The sequence below is a fragment of the Nesoenas mayeri genome, assembly GCF_963082525.1.
Source record: "Nesoenas mayeri genome assembly, chromosome: 6".
Lineage (NCBI taxonomy): Eukaryota > Metazoa > Chordata > Aves > Columbiformes > Columbidae > Nesoenas > Nesoenas mayeri.
Window position 1 is genome coordinate 40,841,513 of NC_137545.1, and position 17,249 is coordinate 40,858,761.

Below are 17,249 nucleotides of genomic sequence, written 5' to 3' on the forward strand. Positions count from 1 at the left end.
TCCAGTGTCCAACATCCCAAACACGTGGAAAATAAGGCTGGCTCAAGTATTTAAAGCTGACAGATTTTCAGACAAACATAACTAATGTATTTCTATGTTAGTTAATACATTAGTTCAGATTCTTTTTGTTATTTGTTCATGTTAAAGCATTAAAATGTTCTCATTACTCCAAATGACATAATTTTAAAGTTTTGGGATTCTCAAGGCATATTCGTGAGAATTATTTGCTGTAGCTTATGCCATTTGTAACTCACTTTTTATAGATTTGACCTGTCAGGTAATTTCCACAGTATTGTTTTTGGCTCCTTAACTGGATCCCATCCAAGTTTACAAAGTGCTTCTACAGAGATAATGGAGCACATTCCAGCATCCCGTGAAATGTCAGCTATATATCCAGTGTTAGATGTGTAGTGATAACCTGGGTAGAGCTGCCAGATGCTGTAATCTCTTGCATGGGAGTACCAAACACCCTGAAGACACCAAGACAATTCTGCCAAAAGAAAAGGGGGAAAAAACAAGAAAAAAAGCGAGTGAGCAAGAGAGAGAAAGTGTCCAAGAACTCCTATTTGGTGCTCTTGATGCTTTAGCTCTGTCTCCTTGTGCAACACTATTAGTTTACATTGAAGAATGGTAAGTTGATATCAGTAACAAGTTTTCATTGTAAAAAGTACTAAATATTTTTTTGAGGAAATACATAAATCTAGTAAAAAATAATTTTTTAAAAAAAGAAGCAATACAAATGTAACTCTTATCTGAGTCCAATCAGCTGAGAAAAGCATGATGATACAATAAGATTTAGCAGAAGCACAAATTGAAAACGGCGAGTAATAATTTTTTAGAAGGGGCCTACAGGAATAAGTAGGTCTCGGAGGTATTTGATTTGGAATATGTAATCTTCTCCTTTGAGGATATTTGTGAAAGTTATTTCTGAATGTTCAGAGTTTTCTCTGCTTTTCATTATCTTCCTCTTTTTTTTTCCTAACAAGGGCCAGAACTGTATGCATGATTTTCTGTGATATATTCACATGGGAGGTATTCTTGAACTGGCCAAGGACACATCGTTTACAAGAAGGTCCTGTCAAGCATCCAAATGTCTTTGCCGAAGCTTCCATTTTAGATGACCCCACAGAATGTGAGAAAGATTTCTTTTAGGGGAATGGCATCCTCTGGCCAGAGTTATGTCCAGAAAGTCTGTGTGCTTAACCCGTCACTGAAATGCCCAGCGCAAATGAATTTAAGGGTGGAGGTAGGAATGACGTATTCGTGTTTTCTCAAGAAAGATGCCAGGAGAGGACTCAAGCCCTTGCTCTGATTTTTTCCGACACGCAGAACTACCTCTCTGGTAAATATGGTTTCTGAGGAGGTCAGTTGGATGTTTGAGCCCTGCAAGCTGGAGAAAACAGAAGTATTTGGGTCATCTTCCTCTCTTAGCTTAAAAATATCTCCTTTGGAAAGTGTATCTCTTCCAATGCAGTCTTCCAGTTGTGAAGGGGGCAAAGTTTATAATTTTGGATGGAAACCGTGTGAAAGTTAGCTGTTTCATCAGGGGCTTGTTTTGACTTTTTTGGATTTGTTCAAACCCAAAAGTCAAAGTGAAACTCGGGGGATGTGAACCCGCTTGAATCAAAACCAAAAAAGCAACGTGCCAGATATCCCATGAACCAAAAACCTCTGGGTTCTCACAGTCCTCATCCAAACAAAAATGCGCTAATATAAATCAAACACTGAACCAAATATCCTCTTTTGCTCCTTGTAGCTTTCATGGAAACAACGCAGAATATTAAAAAGATCTGCTCAGTTTTGCAGCAGCAACTACCAAAATATCCTGTGATCATTTGATAGCTGGCAGTTAATATCCTGATCTATTCTCTTTAGTCAGTAATCCAATCCTTTCCAACTAACACTCTATGTTGGCATGCACAGCATAACCCCTTAACATCTTCCTCGGTTGTACAATTTCACAGAGAAGACTCTGTGTGCAATTCACAGCCCTTTACATTCTTGCTCGAAGAGCCAAGGAGGGAGATGGAGTTGCAATTATCTGAAAACTGCAAGCAGCGTGATCAGTACAAAGACAGGATGCTTAGCCAGTATATGACAAGCTGGAGTACTGAGAAAATATTTAATGATATTTTTCCCTGTGGTTTACCTTGTTTGAGAACATACCATGGCTCAGAAATGAGAGAAGGGTGGAAAAAAAGGGAAAAAAAAAAAAAAAATCAATGTTTTGCGGTACCATCACTCATCATGTACCAAACAGTTTCTAAAGCCATAAAAAAAGTGCTAGTCATGGAAGAACAGCAAAGGTTTCATTTGTAACTAAGACACACTTGTTTGTAATAACATGTGTGCTTTCAAATGTTGCCAAGTCGCTGAGGCTATCTCTATTATATACAAGCGTTAAGTATGTAAGTGTTAAAAAAAACAAGGTAATGTTAAAGAAATGTTAAAAAAAAGAAGAAAGTTTGATCAGATGGTTAAAATCCAGTTAAACCAAAGACAACCTGTTTATGACCTTTTTATGCTAAAAGCTAAAAATGTCATTTTTTTTTCCACAAGATTAATTACCATCACTCTGGGAGTAGTGAGCTGGACATTATTATATGATGTCAATTAATGATTAAAAAAAAGGTGGTTTGCAAATGTAGCACCATAGTCCCTGGTGCATTACATCATTTCTGAAAGATCTTAACACGTGATAAGCAAAGAACATTTTAACCTAAAAGTCTGAGTGTTACAACCTCCTTTTTGTCGTAACACCCTATGCACAACCTTTTGGCCTAGAAGTCACTTGCAATAAAATTAAGAAGTCAAAAAGAAAAGGCAAAATAACCTCTAAGAATGAGAAGACACCCTCCCGTTCTGCTGTCTTACTGTTAATGCAACAAAATGAGTCACTATACATGTCGGTAAACTTGGTGTTGATCTGAGCGTGTGCACCGTTCTCAGCAAGATCCATCATAAAAATCTCGTGCTTGGAGTCGTAAGGTTGCTGTGATTCAGGTATTATAAACTGTCTAATGCAGTTATCTCTGTAAGAGTGCCTTGAAAATTTCATATGCTGAAGGAAATTACGACTGCACTTGCCCAGGCTCTGCTTTCCCAGATGGGGTGACAATGATCATTTATGTGCCTTACTGAATTCACTGAAATATTTAGAAGGGGTTTAACCTATATTTTTACATCTCCTTCTGTTATAACCATTTTTTTTTTCATCAAGTTTGATTTCTTTGTCAATAACATATATGACCCGACACATTTTCCTAGGAGCTCTTCTCCACTTTTAATATCAAAACACCGAAGAGATTCCTTTGTAAATGAACGATATGCATCTAAAATACCTTTGTAATAATAAATACCACATGAACATATGTATCAAGCAAAGGATTTCAATTCCGATGACACTTGCTTCTCAAGAACAGACATTCTGGAAGAAAAAAACGTTGCCAGCCCCAAATTGATTGACATTTGTTTACTTAACTCTCTCTTCTTGAAAGTCTGCACACCTATTTCAACCTTGAACAGTTTCCAACTGTGGTATACTGGAACATTTTTTCATTTATTAAGTTCAGTGTTGCCAACCCAAACAAAGAGTAATCAGTGATGATCCAAGCAGACCAAGCTGTCTAGCACCATACAATGTATCTGCATGCTAATTTTCAAATTCCCTCACATTTCCAGAGAACTAATGTGATCATTTTCATTCTGTTACAGCAACTCAACAGTTACCAAATCACCATCTGTGTTTTCGTTAACCTGAATCAGATATGAATTCTGTTATTGCAAGGTAGAGCAGCTTGTTTAATGATTCTTAATCTTTTCTTTAATTAAATCATGCAGCCAACCTGAAAAATCTATCTTAATGCAAATTAGGAGCTTTTTTGGCATTCGCTTACAGTAATGCACTAATAAGGTTAATTTATGAAGGTTCTCTTCCAGTCTGTACAGATGATATTTGTTCACTGCATATTTTTAGCATATTGTCCCTTTTTGTAATATTTAAAAAAATAATAGTAAAAAAATGGTTATTTCCACTCGCACAAAAGAGGGAGGCTGAGATCGGCTTATTGTTTATTAGAAATTAGAGCACAGAAAATGAAAATAGGTCTCTCCCTCCTGCAAGTATCAGGCTATGAGGATGCAAAGGCACAATTCAAGGGCCTATTGAATTAAAGGACCTCAGATGAACACTCTCCTGACTTTGGCTGCTGGAGAAAATCAGGCCTCTGTTCAGATAATCATCTTGATGATATCAGGGGAGATAGAGAGTTTTTATCAACCATTTTTTTTTTCTCATAGGTGTGAATTAATAGTTTAAAGAGTAAATAATTCTTGTGAAATAAGCCTGAATACATTTCTCAGTTGCACAATTGCTTCAGCTCTGGGCTCTGATGATCTCAGTCAAGAAAATCTCTGTCTTTGTGAGCATTCCTCATAACTACAAAATGAGTTGAAATCCATTCAAGTTGCTGAGTAAAGAGCAAACTTTTTTTTTTTTTTAGGTTATTTTTCAACACCCACAAGTAAATGGGGATGGAGACTGAATTTCGACACATGGCCTTTGCTATTTAATTAAAATCACAGAGACTGGCTGGAAGGTTTTCAGCAAAGCAATTTTTTTTTTGCATTGGGAGACTGCAGATTCCTGAAATCAGGAGTTCTTCCTTTTCATAGTAATCGGCTTGTTCAGATCAGGAATGATTATTCTCGGTTCTAGGAAAGGACTCCTCCTCTTAGCTAGAAACTGCAAACCATCTTTCCTCTTTTGCAAGAGTATTGCCCAACCGCAGGAGCAGCAAGGCTGGGCTTGAGGGAAGGGGAGACCCAGCTCAGCCCTCTCCTTACCCAATCTCGGTGTCGGCCATGCCTTGCCCTACCTCTTTCTTTTCCCTTTCTGCCTTTCCAGTTGGCCTCGCTCCATGGCTGACTCTATTAACGATTTGCACGGCCCAAGACAGAAGTTTTTGCCCAAGGAACTTACCCGAGCTTTGAATCTCTGTGTTTAATTAAAGCGAATAGCGAGATGGAACGGCTTGGGGACGGATGATCGAGAGAATCTTTCATTCGAGTTCCCTGTAGCTGGGGACTGGAAACAATATCTCACACTATTTGTGCAATGATTCCTGGCTTGTTAAGCATTACGGAGTGGCTGTTTTTCTCTGACTTTAGGAATTTTGCTTTGCCCACTTTCACATGGGTTTTTGCATCCATAGAAATGGCAATATGGGAGTTTTTCATATTCTGTTTTCACCCTTCTGTTTAGAAAACTGTTTTCCAGCCATTGGTAGTCCTTTCTGTGCAATATTAATGCAGCGAGAATGAAAAGTAATTGTTTTCCTTCCCGCTTAATTGTACCTATGTGTTCTTAAGTATATTACATGCTTCGCTTCATGCTTCACCCACTCTTAAAATACACAGATAAATGAATGCTAGCATAAGACTATTTTAATTCGAACCTATTGTCCTGTACACAATCTTCTCTACTACTGATATCAAATTCTGGACATTTTCCTGGGGAAAAAAAATATAGACAGATCACTTTTTTCTTCTCCCTTCAGCAACACTTAAAAATACCTGATACACCCCTTGGTTCCTTTTGGCAGTGAAGGAAAATGAGTATTTGACAGTTTCATCCTAGAAAACAATATTGGGGCAATCTTCAGTGTCTTTCTGTTGTCTGTTTTGTCTTCATTTTCGTTGTTTTGCCTCTATTTCACGGAAGGGTGACCAGTCTCTAAGGGACAGGGCAATATTTGACATTGACAGTGTTTCAGTTACATCATATTACAGCATTTTCTCAGGTATTAGAGCAGCACTGTGCTCAAGTAACAGGACTTACCAAACTACCTCCTAATGAAGGTGCTCCATAAGGAACCTCAAGATTGGAAACCGAGCTTCTGATTCATGAAGACCTTTTCTATAAGGCCACTATGAGGAAAAAAAGGGATGAAGACTGTACTATCCAGTGGAGACTTGTCCACCACAGGGGAGGAAATGGAAAGAATATGATCACATTTGACACTAAAAATCTTGCTGGGTTAATTACGACCCACAAAGCAGAGAAATTAAGGCAGGGAGGGCATTCTCATGATGACAACCTTTACCCAGCAGCAAGCTTTGCATTTTCCCAAGGCTGAAGACAATTTAGCCTTGACAAATCCAATCAGTGATATGCAGGCATAACCTCTGGAGATAAGCTCAATTTTTTTAGGATACACAGGGCAAAAGATGGACTGCAGTAGGTCACTGTTAAAATATTCACAATATAGCTTGGCCAGTGCTGAAATGGCACAGTTGGCCTCAAGTCGCATCAAGGTCTCCTGGCATTTGCGTGTTTCCCCAATGGCGTTGTGCAGTAAAGTGTTGAGTTCTCCCAAGCATTTTATGTATTTAAGGCAGTAACTTTAAAATAAAGAACTGCAACCTTAGAGGAAAGCTGCTATTTTGAGAATTTTAAAACATTATTGACTCCTGTCAGATCAGTTTCTAGACTTATTGACTCAATAAGTAAATATAGACTGAGAGAAACCGAGGTCAAGTCAATATTTATCTTGCAGATCAATACATTTTGATACTAACCAAAAATTAAGCTCAATAAATGCATATATTATATGCAGTAAGGTTAGGAGAGATCCATTCAGAAAATTTGTCAATTTGAAATTTCCCCATGGAATCCAGCCTTTCAGATTCAATTTCCATTAGAAGGTCTGTCCCTTTAAGGATGTTTAGGTGACAGCAATCACGATCCCCCGTCAGTGGCTGAGGACCAATGAAAGAAAAAGGGAAGAAAAGCGAAGTGAGAAGTTATGGAGGTTGTATGGGAACTAAAGCAAATATGTAATGTGATATACCTAATGTAATATTGTAATGCAGATCTAAAGAAAGGATGGAAGAATGTGGGGGCTGACTTGCAGGAAGATATGGTACCAACTTCTACTAATAAAAAGAGATCTCGGGAGTTTTTGAATTGTAACAAATGGGATGCAGCAGCAGTGCATGTTATCACACTTTGGTTCTCAAATGCTGTAGCAGATGTTCTGGTGCTTGGTGGCCCCATGGCTGGGTTGGCCCATGCTGAGTGCATCATCTGGCCCTGTTGGGACATCACAGCTCATCTTCATGGGCTTAGGCCAGTTTTGGAGGTCTAGTATCAGAGAACAAATGAGGACAGAGAAGAGGCGATCATCTCTATAGGAGACCTAGGATGACAGGTGGTGACACAACCACTTGTCCCTCCTTTGTCCCCCTTGTCCCAGGGCAGGCAGAGGTGGCAGAGGAGCACACTCTGTGCTACACGTTGATCTATTCACCTGCCTAGAACCAGCCGCAGTCTGTCCCTGCTCCATCCTTCCAACACACATTTTCCTGAAGATCTTTTAAGCTATGAAACTGCCCTATGGGGAATACACATACTCTAGTGAAATATGTGTCAGGATATATGTGAAATATTTTCAAGAGACCTTTTTTCTTTTTTTTTATTTATTTTTTTTTAAATTTTATTTTTTATCTTCTTGTTTTTATTTCTTTTTCCTCCTTAGGCTTCTAAGCACGACACTGAATGCATTTGCACCCCAGATAACGGCGCTGACCTTACGTTTACATGGCACCTCTCACCCCAAAGGATCTCCGAACGCTTTGCGAATTTAGCACGAGCCGCTATCCCCGCTCGGAATTCACTTCACCTTCCCCTGGAGTCCAGCACCTGATTGACACCACGCACAACCCTACACAGCGACCTGGGGAAAGGGAGAGAAGAATATCTTCTCCAGATGAAACTCCAGGAAGAGTTTGGGCTGAATGTAATTACCCAGACTGGAATTTGGCCAGAGCACTGCAGGTACAGTGGATATTTTCCCTGGAAAAGCTGGGAGCGCGTGATCAGGAGGAAAAGGCATAAAAATGATTGAGTGTTTCTAGCCTTTTCAGAAAACACTGTTCTTGTCTTGTGGCTCATCTGGAAAAAATACGTTGGTTAAAAAAAACCCCAACAACCTAGGCGGCTATGCAAAAGCCTTCCTTACAGATAATTTTAAAGTGAATGAAGATGATAAAATGACGTACTAATTGGTAAAATATGATTTCATTTGAAATAAAGTGGAGAATCTCACCAAATTTAGCTCCACAAATGTAGCAAAGTATATTTCTCATCCAGCATAAAAAGGTGCCATTTGTTTGATATCAGTTTGATGAATTATTAATTTTATCACAGCTAAGATGACAGCTAATATTAGAACATTGAATTATTAATTTTCAAATGTGGCAATAAAAAAGCAGAACAAACACAACTTGAGACACATTTTAGGTGTGAGTTGACTTGCTTACATAATCCGCTTGAGAAAACAAAGTGGTACAGACGGAGATCTAAATCCTGCCAAGCAACTGCTTTTACCTTCAAACCTCAGGTATGATTTTTAGCCTTACTTTAGAAATAGTATTCCTGGAGTGTTCTACTGAACTATGGTTATTGGATATTATACACCTCCTGCGCTTGTCAGCCAAAACAGGGTCTCTGTGTAATTTTCTTGGCTGTGGATATAATTTTTAGGGTACTCAGGCCAAGGAATAATAAGAAAGGATGTGTAACCTAGGTAGAGAAGTCATCTTTTTTTTTGGGGGTGAGATGGAGGGGTTATGGGGATGAACAGGTTGAAAAATAGAAGTTATTTGTAGGGAATAATATTTGTTTTAGTCTTTTGCTTCTCTTCTTCCCTGCTGTTTTTTTCACCACTGCTTGTCATGTGGCTGAGGGTAAATAAGCACTTTAGGGCTGGTTTCCTTAAAACTGTTTCTATGAGGTTTCAGCCTTAAGAGCCAGCACAGGATTTATCTGGCTCCGCTACTGCCCTACAGGCTAATACTGATTTTCCTGTCAAAAGTCTCCTTTGCAAGTATTCTTCCCTCCCAACTCTCCAAATGAAGATGGGAGTTTCGAAGTCTTTCTTATTCCATAGCAAAATAGTCATCAAAAGCTTTCTAAATGTCATACCTTTTCTACTTCTTTTTTTTCTTTCCCTTTTTCCTTCTTGTTTGAGCAGCAGACACTAGTGCGATGCTGCCCCGAGTGTGAACAAGAGCTCAAAACTGAGCACAACTTGTGTACGTCAGGGATGCTGACTGGTAATAGGTGGATTTTTGAGGGCAATATTCCCAAGCAGAAGAAGAGAAACAGCTGTCTGTCCCCAAGGCTCATTGGGAATTAATCCAGCTCAAAGCTGGATTAACTTCTATGTAAAAAAAAAAAAAAAATAAAAATAAAGAAATAAAAAGGCTACAAACTTGTATTCCACTGCCACATATGGCAATTATTTAGACTACAAATATCAGGCAGGGCTAGCTGGTTGGGTACTAGAGAGAGACTCATTTAAATCACTTATTTTTATCCTGCTGACAAAATGGGACGGGGGAGAAAAAGCATCTGTCACCCATCTGAGTTTGGAGTGAGACCGTGTTACACTGAGAAGTGCAGGAGGGTGCAGGAAAGTTGCTAATGAGTTACACCCTTGTGCTGAGCCACTGGTTATTGCTGCAACTGGTTAAAGTGGGAGGTGAGGACTCCAAGCTGGATCACAGGTAACCCTAAAGTACAGCTTGAACGGGAGCAAAATGCCTAAAATAAACCTCACTCCCACTGAGGGAACCCGTTTTGCACTTGGATGAATGTTGATTTACTGTGAGTTCATCTGCAAGCTGTTGCAGGGACGGGTACATTGTAAATATTCAGATGCTTTGCAGGTGCAGTTATTACCTATGGTACGGGCGCGATGTGAGTTAAAGATAACGGCTGCTACAGATGTGTGAACGCCCATGGTGAAATCCAAATTACTGGATGAAGCTTTTGCTGTAAGTACAGACTTGGATCAGGAGACCAGTGTAGGCAAAGGGACCTGGGGGTCTTGGGGACAGCAGGGTGACCATGAGCCAGCACTGGGCCCTTGTGGCCAATGGTACCTGGGGTAGATTAGAAGGGGGTGATCAGTAGGTCAGAGAGGTTCTCCTGCCCCTCTGCTCTGCCCTGAGGAGACCACACCTGGAATCTTGTGTCCAGCTGTGGCCCCTCAGTTCCAGCAGGACAGGGAACTGCTGCAGAGAGTCCAGCGCAGCCACCAAGATGCTGCAGGGAGTGGAGCATCTCCCGTGTGAGGAAAGGCTGAGGGAGCTGGGGCTCTGGAGCTGGACAAGAGGACACTGAGGGGGGACTCATTCATGTTTACAGATATATCTAAAGGGGCAGTGTCAGGAGGATGGAGCCAGGCTCTTCTCAGTGACAACCAGTGATAGGACAAGGGGTAATGGGTACAAACTGGAACACAAAAGGTTCCACTTAAGTATGAGAAGCAACTTCTTCATGGTGAGGGTGTCAGAGCCTGGCCCAGGCTGCCCAGGGGGTTGTGGAGTCTCCTTCTCTGCAGACATTCCAACCCGCCTGGACACCTTCCTGTGTAACCTCATCTGGGTGTTCCTGCTCCATGGGGGGATTGCACTGGATGAGCTTTCCAGCTCCCTTCCCAACCCTGACATTCTGGGATTCTGTGAGGAGGAGGAGGAAGTTTTATTAATGCTCTCCCAAGGAACGGGGTGTATTTTCCAACATCCCTCCTTCGTGGAGGTGGTAGAGATGCTCCTTCCTGGGGTTCACTTTTCCATCCACCTCTACTTCATTCTGGTAACTGTGGAAGAAAAAAAAAAAATGCACATTTCCTTTTCTTTTTTCTTTTCCCCTTTCAGCGGGGCATTCAGTGGTGACGTATCTGCCATAGGAAGAGAAGTCACGGTGGCGTTTCATTCATTCTTGGTTTACATGTTCACACACCAGAAATCCATTTCTTTTCCCCCATGCAAAATCAGTAGAGTTTGTAATGAGTAAAAAAACATCCAGAACACAGTCGGTCATATCAGACTAATTTTCAAGCTCTACCTGCCTGTGCTCAGCTGAAACCCCAGGCAGCTCCGCTATGGGTTTGTACACCTTGGTGGGCATTATTTTTACTCAAAATACCAATATCTGCCATAGAGCAACTGTTTCCCTAATAGACCCCAGAATCTTTTTGAGGGTTCTCCTCTTGCTGACCCATCCTAATAGAAAGAGCCAGAAAGAATTAAAAGATACCCCACTCTCACCACCTTTTAAAGGTGATTCTTAGTATGCGGTTTTGAATTTCTCTGGTTTCACACATTGCTGGTTATGTTGCCTATTATAAAGGATTCAGTAAGACACACTTTCTCCCAGTGGTATTTTATTTTGACACATTTCAAATGAAAATACAGCTCATTATTTTATACAGAATTCAAATACGTTGTCACCTGGTTTTCATGCATTAAAATACGATTCATTTTTACTATAGGTATATGAAAAAGCAGAATGAGACTGTAATGAGTAATTTATTTATGTATTTTGGGTCATCCAAAAATGGGGCAAATGTCAGGCCTTGTCTACTTTTAAAATGTCTTTGTGTTTAGAATGCAAGTGCTCTCTTGTCTGGTCCTGTTGTAATCTTTATCTTCATGGTTTGGCTCTCAAGAGGCGTATTTAAATTGTCATAAATGTAGTAAAACTTTACAGGGAAAAACACTGAGAGACCTTGTTTATTTGAGTTTTTAAAATATTATTTATCATATCCTGTAAAATATCCTGTACCAACCCTCTAGGGACAGGCCAGCCTTTTCAAATCTGTTATAAGCTAAAACCTTGTACAGGATGCAAATTAGGAGCTTGATTAAAAGGGAACTAGTGGTAAGACTGTTTATGGTGAAGTTTCTGTAGGCACAGCAGCAATTAATGTGGGGCCAGCTAAGCAAATCTGTTGTGAACATTTTCGCTGTTTTACTTTCTGCAATATATATACACATAAAGCAAGAAATTTTGGCCCAGGTGGGTGTGCCAGTCTGTTGAGATTACCTGATTCAGAAGGTGTTTTAAATTATGGAAACCTCAAGCCATCAATACTTCTCAAAACATCTCTGGCACATTGAAAAGATTTTTTTCCAAAGAATATATATTTTTTGCGAGGTTTCAACAGTATCCAATCCACATCTGAGAAAGGAGTCTGTTTAAGCTTTCGATTAACAAGGACCAACACTGGAGAGGTGGCCTCTGATCTGCAAGCTTAAATTTCAGTCTTGGAACAGGCTGCAGAGGCTGGATTTAAAGTTCGCTTTTTGTTTCATTTGCAGTAGAACGGAAGAGCTGGCAAGCTTAGACACTGCCAGTGCTTTGTGGAAGCCGACATATGAATTTGTTCTACAAATGTGCCAAGGACACACTGATCCAACAGTTAGATCACTTCCAGAAGACACAGAGTTAGATCTCCGAGCTTACTTCCAATTCTTTCTCACTGCTACCCATTAAAGGAAAAATTCTGCATAAAGCAAACCAGGTAATTAATTACAGCGCTGAGTGATATTCCAAGAAGAGCTCCCATATTCAAATGTATAAAAATAAACAAATAGATTAAAATATCCCAATCCTTCAAACAAAGAAGGTCACACTCTTCTTTGAAGACTTGAGGTGGCAGATGGATTATGGGTTTGCCAATGAAGGTGGGACAGAAGTAACCGAGACGAAGTTTGGTTGCAGGAAAGCAGAGAAGGAATGTCCGTGGGAAGGATGGAAGGGACAACCAGGGGACAGAGCTAAGTGAGCACCTTAACTTCATCTGAGAATAGGTAAGGTAGAAAACCTCTTGAGCATTGTGGTGGGTAACTCACGCAGATTTATTGCATGGAAGAACCATTTTAGCTCTGTTGTCTTGTTTGTATCTCTAAAAAAAAAGGCTTAATGCTTATGTACCACAACACTCAGTTCCTTTTCTGCACTTTTACTGAAGACACCAACTTTACAGTCTGGTTTCTTAACTCTGATTCTATTCCTGAATCTAACCTGTTGATAGTGAAATATACTGGAAAAAAGAGATCCCGAGGAAAAACACCATAATAAAGGAAATCTATCAATAGTAATGAAATATACCAGTAACAGTGATGTGATATCATTTGTTCTTTATTTCTGAATGGATCAGAGGATGCCTGTCACTGCAAAAGGAAAAGGGTACGAGAATGAACACTGCCAGAAAAAAATACATTGAAAAATTTCTCCTTCTCTGGGATGAATACAGCGGAGTAAAGTGTTCCTGCAAAAAAATGAATGATGTGATGATTTTAAATACAGTGTGAGAATGAAAGAAATACGAGCTGTGGAGAGAAACAAAGAGGAAAGCTACAACGCGCTCAGCTGGGACGGTGCTTCACATGGCAACAGTTAGAGAGGTGGAGGAAAAAAGAGACCTGCTGTGTTCCGAGCCATTAACATCAGCCATGTCGTAAGTTTTCCTAAAGTGCCATTCATGTCCTGTCCTGTGAGGAACTGAATGAAAGGTATCCTTTAGACATGAAGGGATAACACTCTTGTTCTCATTCATCAGCTCCTTCCTTTTCCTGGTAACGCTTTTCCAGCCCAGTCCCTGTTGTATTTTTTCCCTTCCTTATCATCCACATGACACTGCAAATTGTTATAGTCTTCTTATTACAGATTGTTCTATTGCACAATATAGACTTTTCATCAAATCCTACGGTGTTCCTCAAACCTACAATGATACATTCTTTGCTTTCACTCTTTTTTCCTCATACCATGGCAGGTCCAGCTTGCATTTGACATAGCCAGTCTGTGCAATCCTCGTTGCTGGAGAAAAGCTTTGAGTTTATTGACTTGTAGTCCCTTGGTGTTTCATAGCTAATTACACTTTCTTCTGGTTACTCGTAATGCAGTGGACATTCCACTTTGCATTGTCCCCCACAAATTGGAAAGCCATCTCTTGAATGACCAAAGTTTTAATATCACCATAACTAGAGAATAAATTTCCTTTCCCTTAAGCACTTCGTGGAGCAGGATTCTGTGAGTTTTCAATTTCAACGTAAGGATAAATCCATGATAGGTTGAATAATGCCAATACCTACTGTTAGGCATTATTTTGCACTGTATGTATTATTTGGATGTATAAGCAACATCTAAACTTATGTGGGTTTACGTCATCATTGTAAAGTGGGTCTAGGAGTTCTTGGGTTCAGGATCCAGCAGATCAAAGGGGACTGATGCCATCATAGCACCTACTGCATCCTTAGCCTATAGGGGATCCTATAGGGTCCTTCTTGGCCACCTCTGCATAAGCTTTTGGGGCCATGTTTGCAGGATGGGGTGTTGGTTTTGTGTGTAAATTGTTAAGTAGATGAGCTAGGCTCTGCTGAGCACCAGCTGAGTGGATTTTCTCCTATCTCTTCCTTTTTCAAGTAGGCATGGAGAAAGAATGGCTGGAAGCTGGCCTGCTGCTGGTAGCTCAGGGGACAAGGTAACCATTTTCTTAGCATCACCTTATAGCCTCTCTTTCCAAGGACAACAGAAAGCAACAGAAGTGGTAAAGAAGATGATTAATTTTCCCTTTCCTTCATGTAAATTCATTCTCTTTTTTTTTTTTTTTCCCCCTTTCTTTTACATTTGCAAATGTTTTGAAAATTCATCATCTTCCCAGGTTGATGGCAAGACCCTTGTGACCCAGCTGTGAGTCATGATTCCCAGCTGGGTGCCTCTGAAGAGAGACACGAAGCTCGGATGTGCCCCCGTTCTCCCAGCAGCACGGGCCAGGAACATCTGTCTGCTCCTTCTTTTTCTGCAGATGGTCCCAAGGAGGAGGGAAGCAGGCAAGTAGGAATATGAAAGGCAAAGAATCAACTGGCCGGGTTATAGTAGCCAACTTAAATAATTCTTCTTGGCTGTGGAAACAGCCTTCCCATCCAAATTTGCCTTTTTTTAACTTTCATTTAAATATATATATATATCTATATATATATATTTTTTTTCTTTTCCCCCAAACAGGAAAAGTTTATTTCCACTTTTGGGCAGGTTCCTTGGCCAAGGGCCAGTTCTCCCCATTGCCTCCCACGTGCCACTTCCCAGCACCCCCCAACCGACCTTACAAAGTGCTTTAGGGGACCCAACTTTCCTGAATAGCAAAATCATAATATGCAGATCAAGCTTGGCTTATTACATATATAATCATGAAAACATTATTCTTCCACTGTTGCCTGTGCCCAGCTTCCTGCCCTACTGCTCTGAGTGCCTCAGCGCTGTCTATAGCTGTTGAGCTGAAGCACCCGAGGATGCTCTGAAGCAGGAATTGAATCTGCAGGATGGTTTTTCCAGACACTTTCTTTCTCACCCTCCGCAAGATAGTTGATATTCTTCCGGATTTCACTGTTATTATTTGGGTTGCTCTACTTGAGAGCGAAGGGTAGATGAATACCTCGTTCAGCCTCTTCAGTCCACTCTAGTTCTATTTTAGCTTGAGAAGCCTGTGCTGCTTCGATGGGTGGATGCAGTTCATGCCAACAGCTCAGTCTTTCTGTAAAGTTAGAAATCTCAGGCTGAAAAAATAAATGGAAGTTAAAGCTGCATGATGGGGAGCTGAGTCCTGCAGTCAGGTTTAGGTGATTAAAAAGTGGATATCTTGATGGGAACTTTCATTCAGAAGAGAAGGGATGAGGTTTACGTAAGCAAAGTAATAAAAATAAAGGATGCATAATGAGTGAGGAAATCCTACCCACCTTAACAGTTAAACAGACATTCAAAGTCTGAAGCCTGAACTCTCTGTAAAGCCAGTAAGGAAAAGTATGTGATCTTGTTAATGGTTGCGGGGGAACACTTTTTATTCTGATATAAAATTCATTTTTATTTATTTTTAATGCTCCATACAGTATTTTGAGGCATACACAATTAGCAAAAATCTGAATTTTTTTATTCAGGACAAAACAATATTTTCCATAAAAAAAGTTTCCATTTTAAATCTGTAAAGTAGAAAATACTTTGAACTACAACAAATTTCGCAATTAATGTAATTTTGCACATTTTTTTTACATAGCCTTGATGACTGACTGCAGGTCTTCTGTCCAAACCCATATAAACGTATTCCCTGTGCCACCCTGTTGCTGTGGAGCAAGTCAAGGGGAAGCGTCATCTACAAGATACGAACAATGAAGGGAGCACCTTGCCACAAAGTCAACTACCTATTTGGAGCGGCCATCGTACGTGCTTAGGAGCCAGATGTTGGATTTGTGATATTGTGATAATCTAAGGGGAAGCTTGAAATTTATTTATTTATTTATTTATTCTTATTGTCTTTTCTTTGTTGTTGTTGGCTTTCGAAGGATTAAGTAGGGTATTTTCAATGTGGTTGAAAGAAGAGAGCTACATCCCCAAAATCCGAATGTTCCTGTTTCCTGTTTGGTTCAAACTCAACCATTTCTCTGTGGATGAAAAATGAAATGGAAAGCCCACTGTGAACCTCAGAATACTCGATTTCAGGTAAAGTACCACTTCAGCTGATCTTTCACAAAATACACATGCACCTTTTCATCTGTTTCAGCCATGAAGCCTACGATGTCTACTTTTTCTTGGCATAGTAATAATTCAATAATTCGATAAGTAAGTAAAATTCAGACAACCGCAGTGTAGAAAATGCATTATAGATTCTTTTTTAATATATCACGTCTAAACCTGGTTCTGGTGTCCAATGACCAAAACTCCTGCTGACTCCTCACTGGTCTATGGAGATTGAACATGCTCCTCCTGGTGTGTGTCCTTCTCCCCAGTGCCAAAACAAACCCTTCCCGTCTGTATTTTCCTGGTAGTGCAGAGGCCAAGGACTGACAGCCTTTTTATCAACCCTAAAATCCTCTGTTCCAGTAGGGGAAAATGAAAATAATTGAGAAAACTTCTCATTCAGTTGGGCTGCCAAGCTGGCATCCCAGCAGCCTAAATTCTCTGGGTAAACATGGGCTGAAATGGAGGACAGGAAAAGCTTTGCAAAATTAGTATTATTACAGAATATCTTTATAATACATGTGTTTTACTTAAAGTAATATTTTATAACTGTATCAGCCACTGTACTCACCCAGCAACGTTTGTTATTTATCTGGTTGGACATACTAATTTACTTTTATCATAATACTTGAGAAGTAATTGTCTTACCTCTCTCAGGACATGCTACAGGGTTTATTCTCCCCTTGCTATCTCAGTAGTTTTACTCATAAATCCTCATGCATTGAGAGCAGAATAGACTTTATATGCCTAGATATTTCTTATGGTTTCTAAGCTATTATCCCCAAATCCTAATTAACCATTATTAAAAATAATGTGGTCTTTCTAGAGTGTGAGATATAGCAACATGATAAGATACGATGTGAAAGTACCAAGAATCGTATAATGT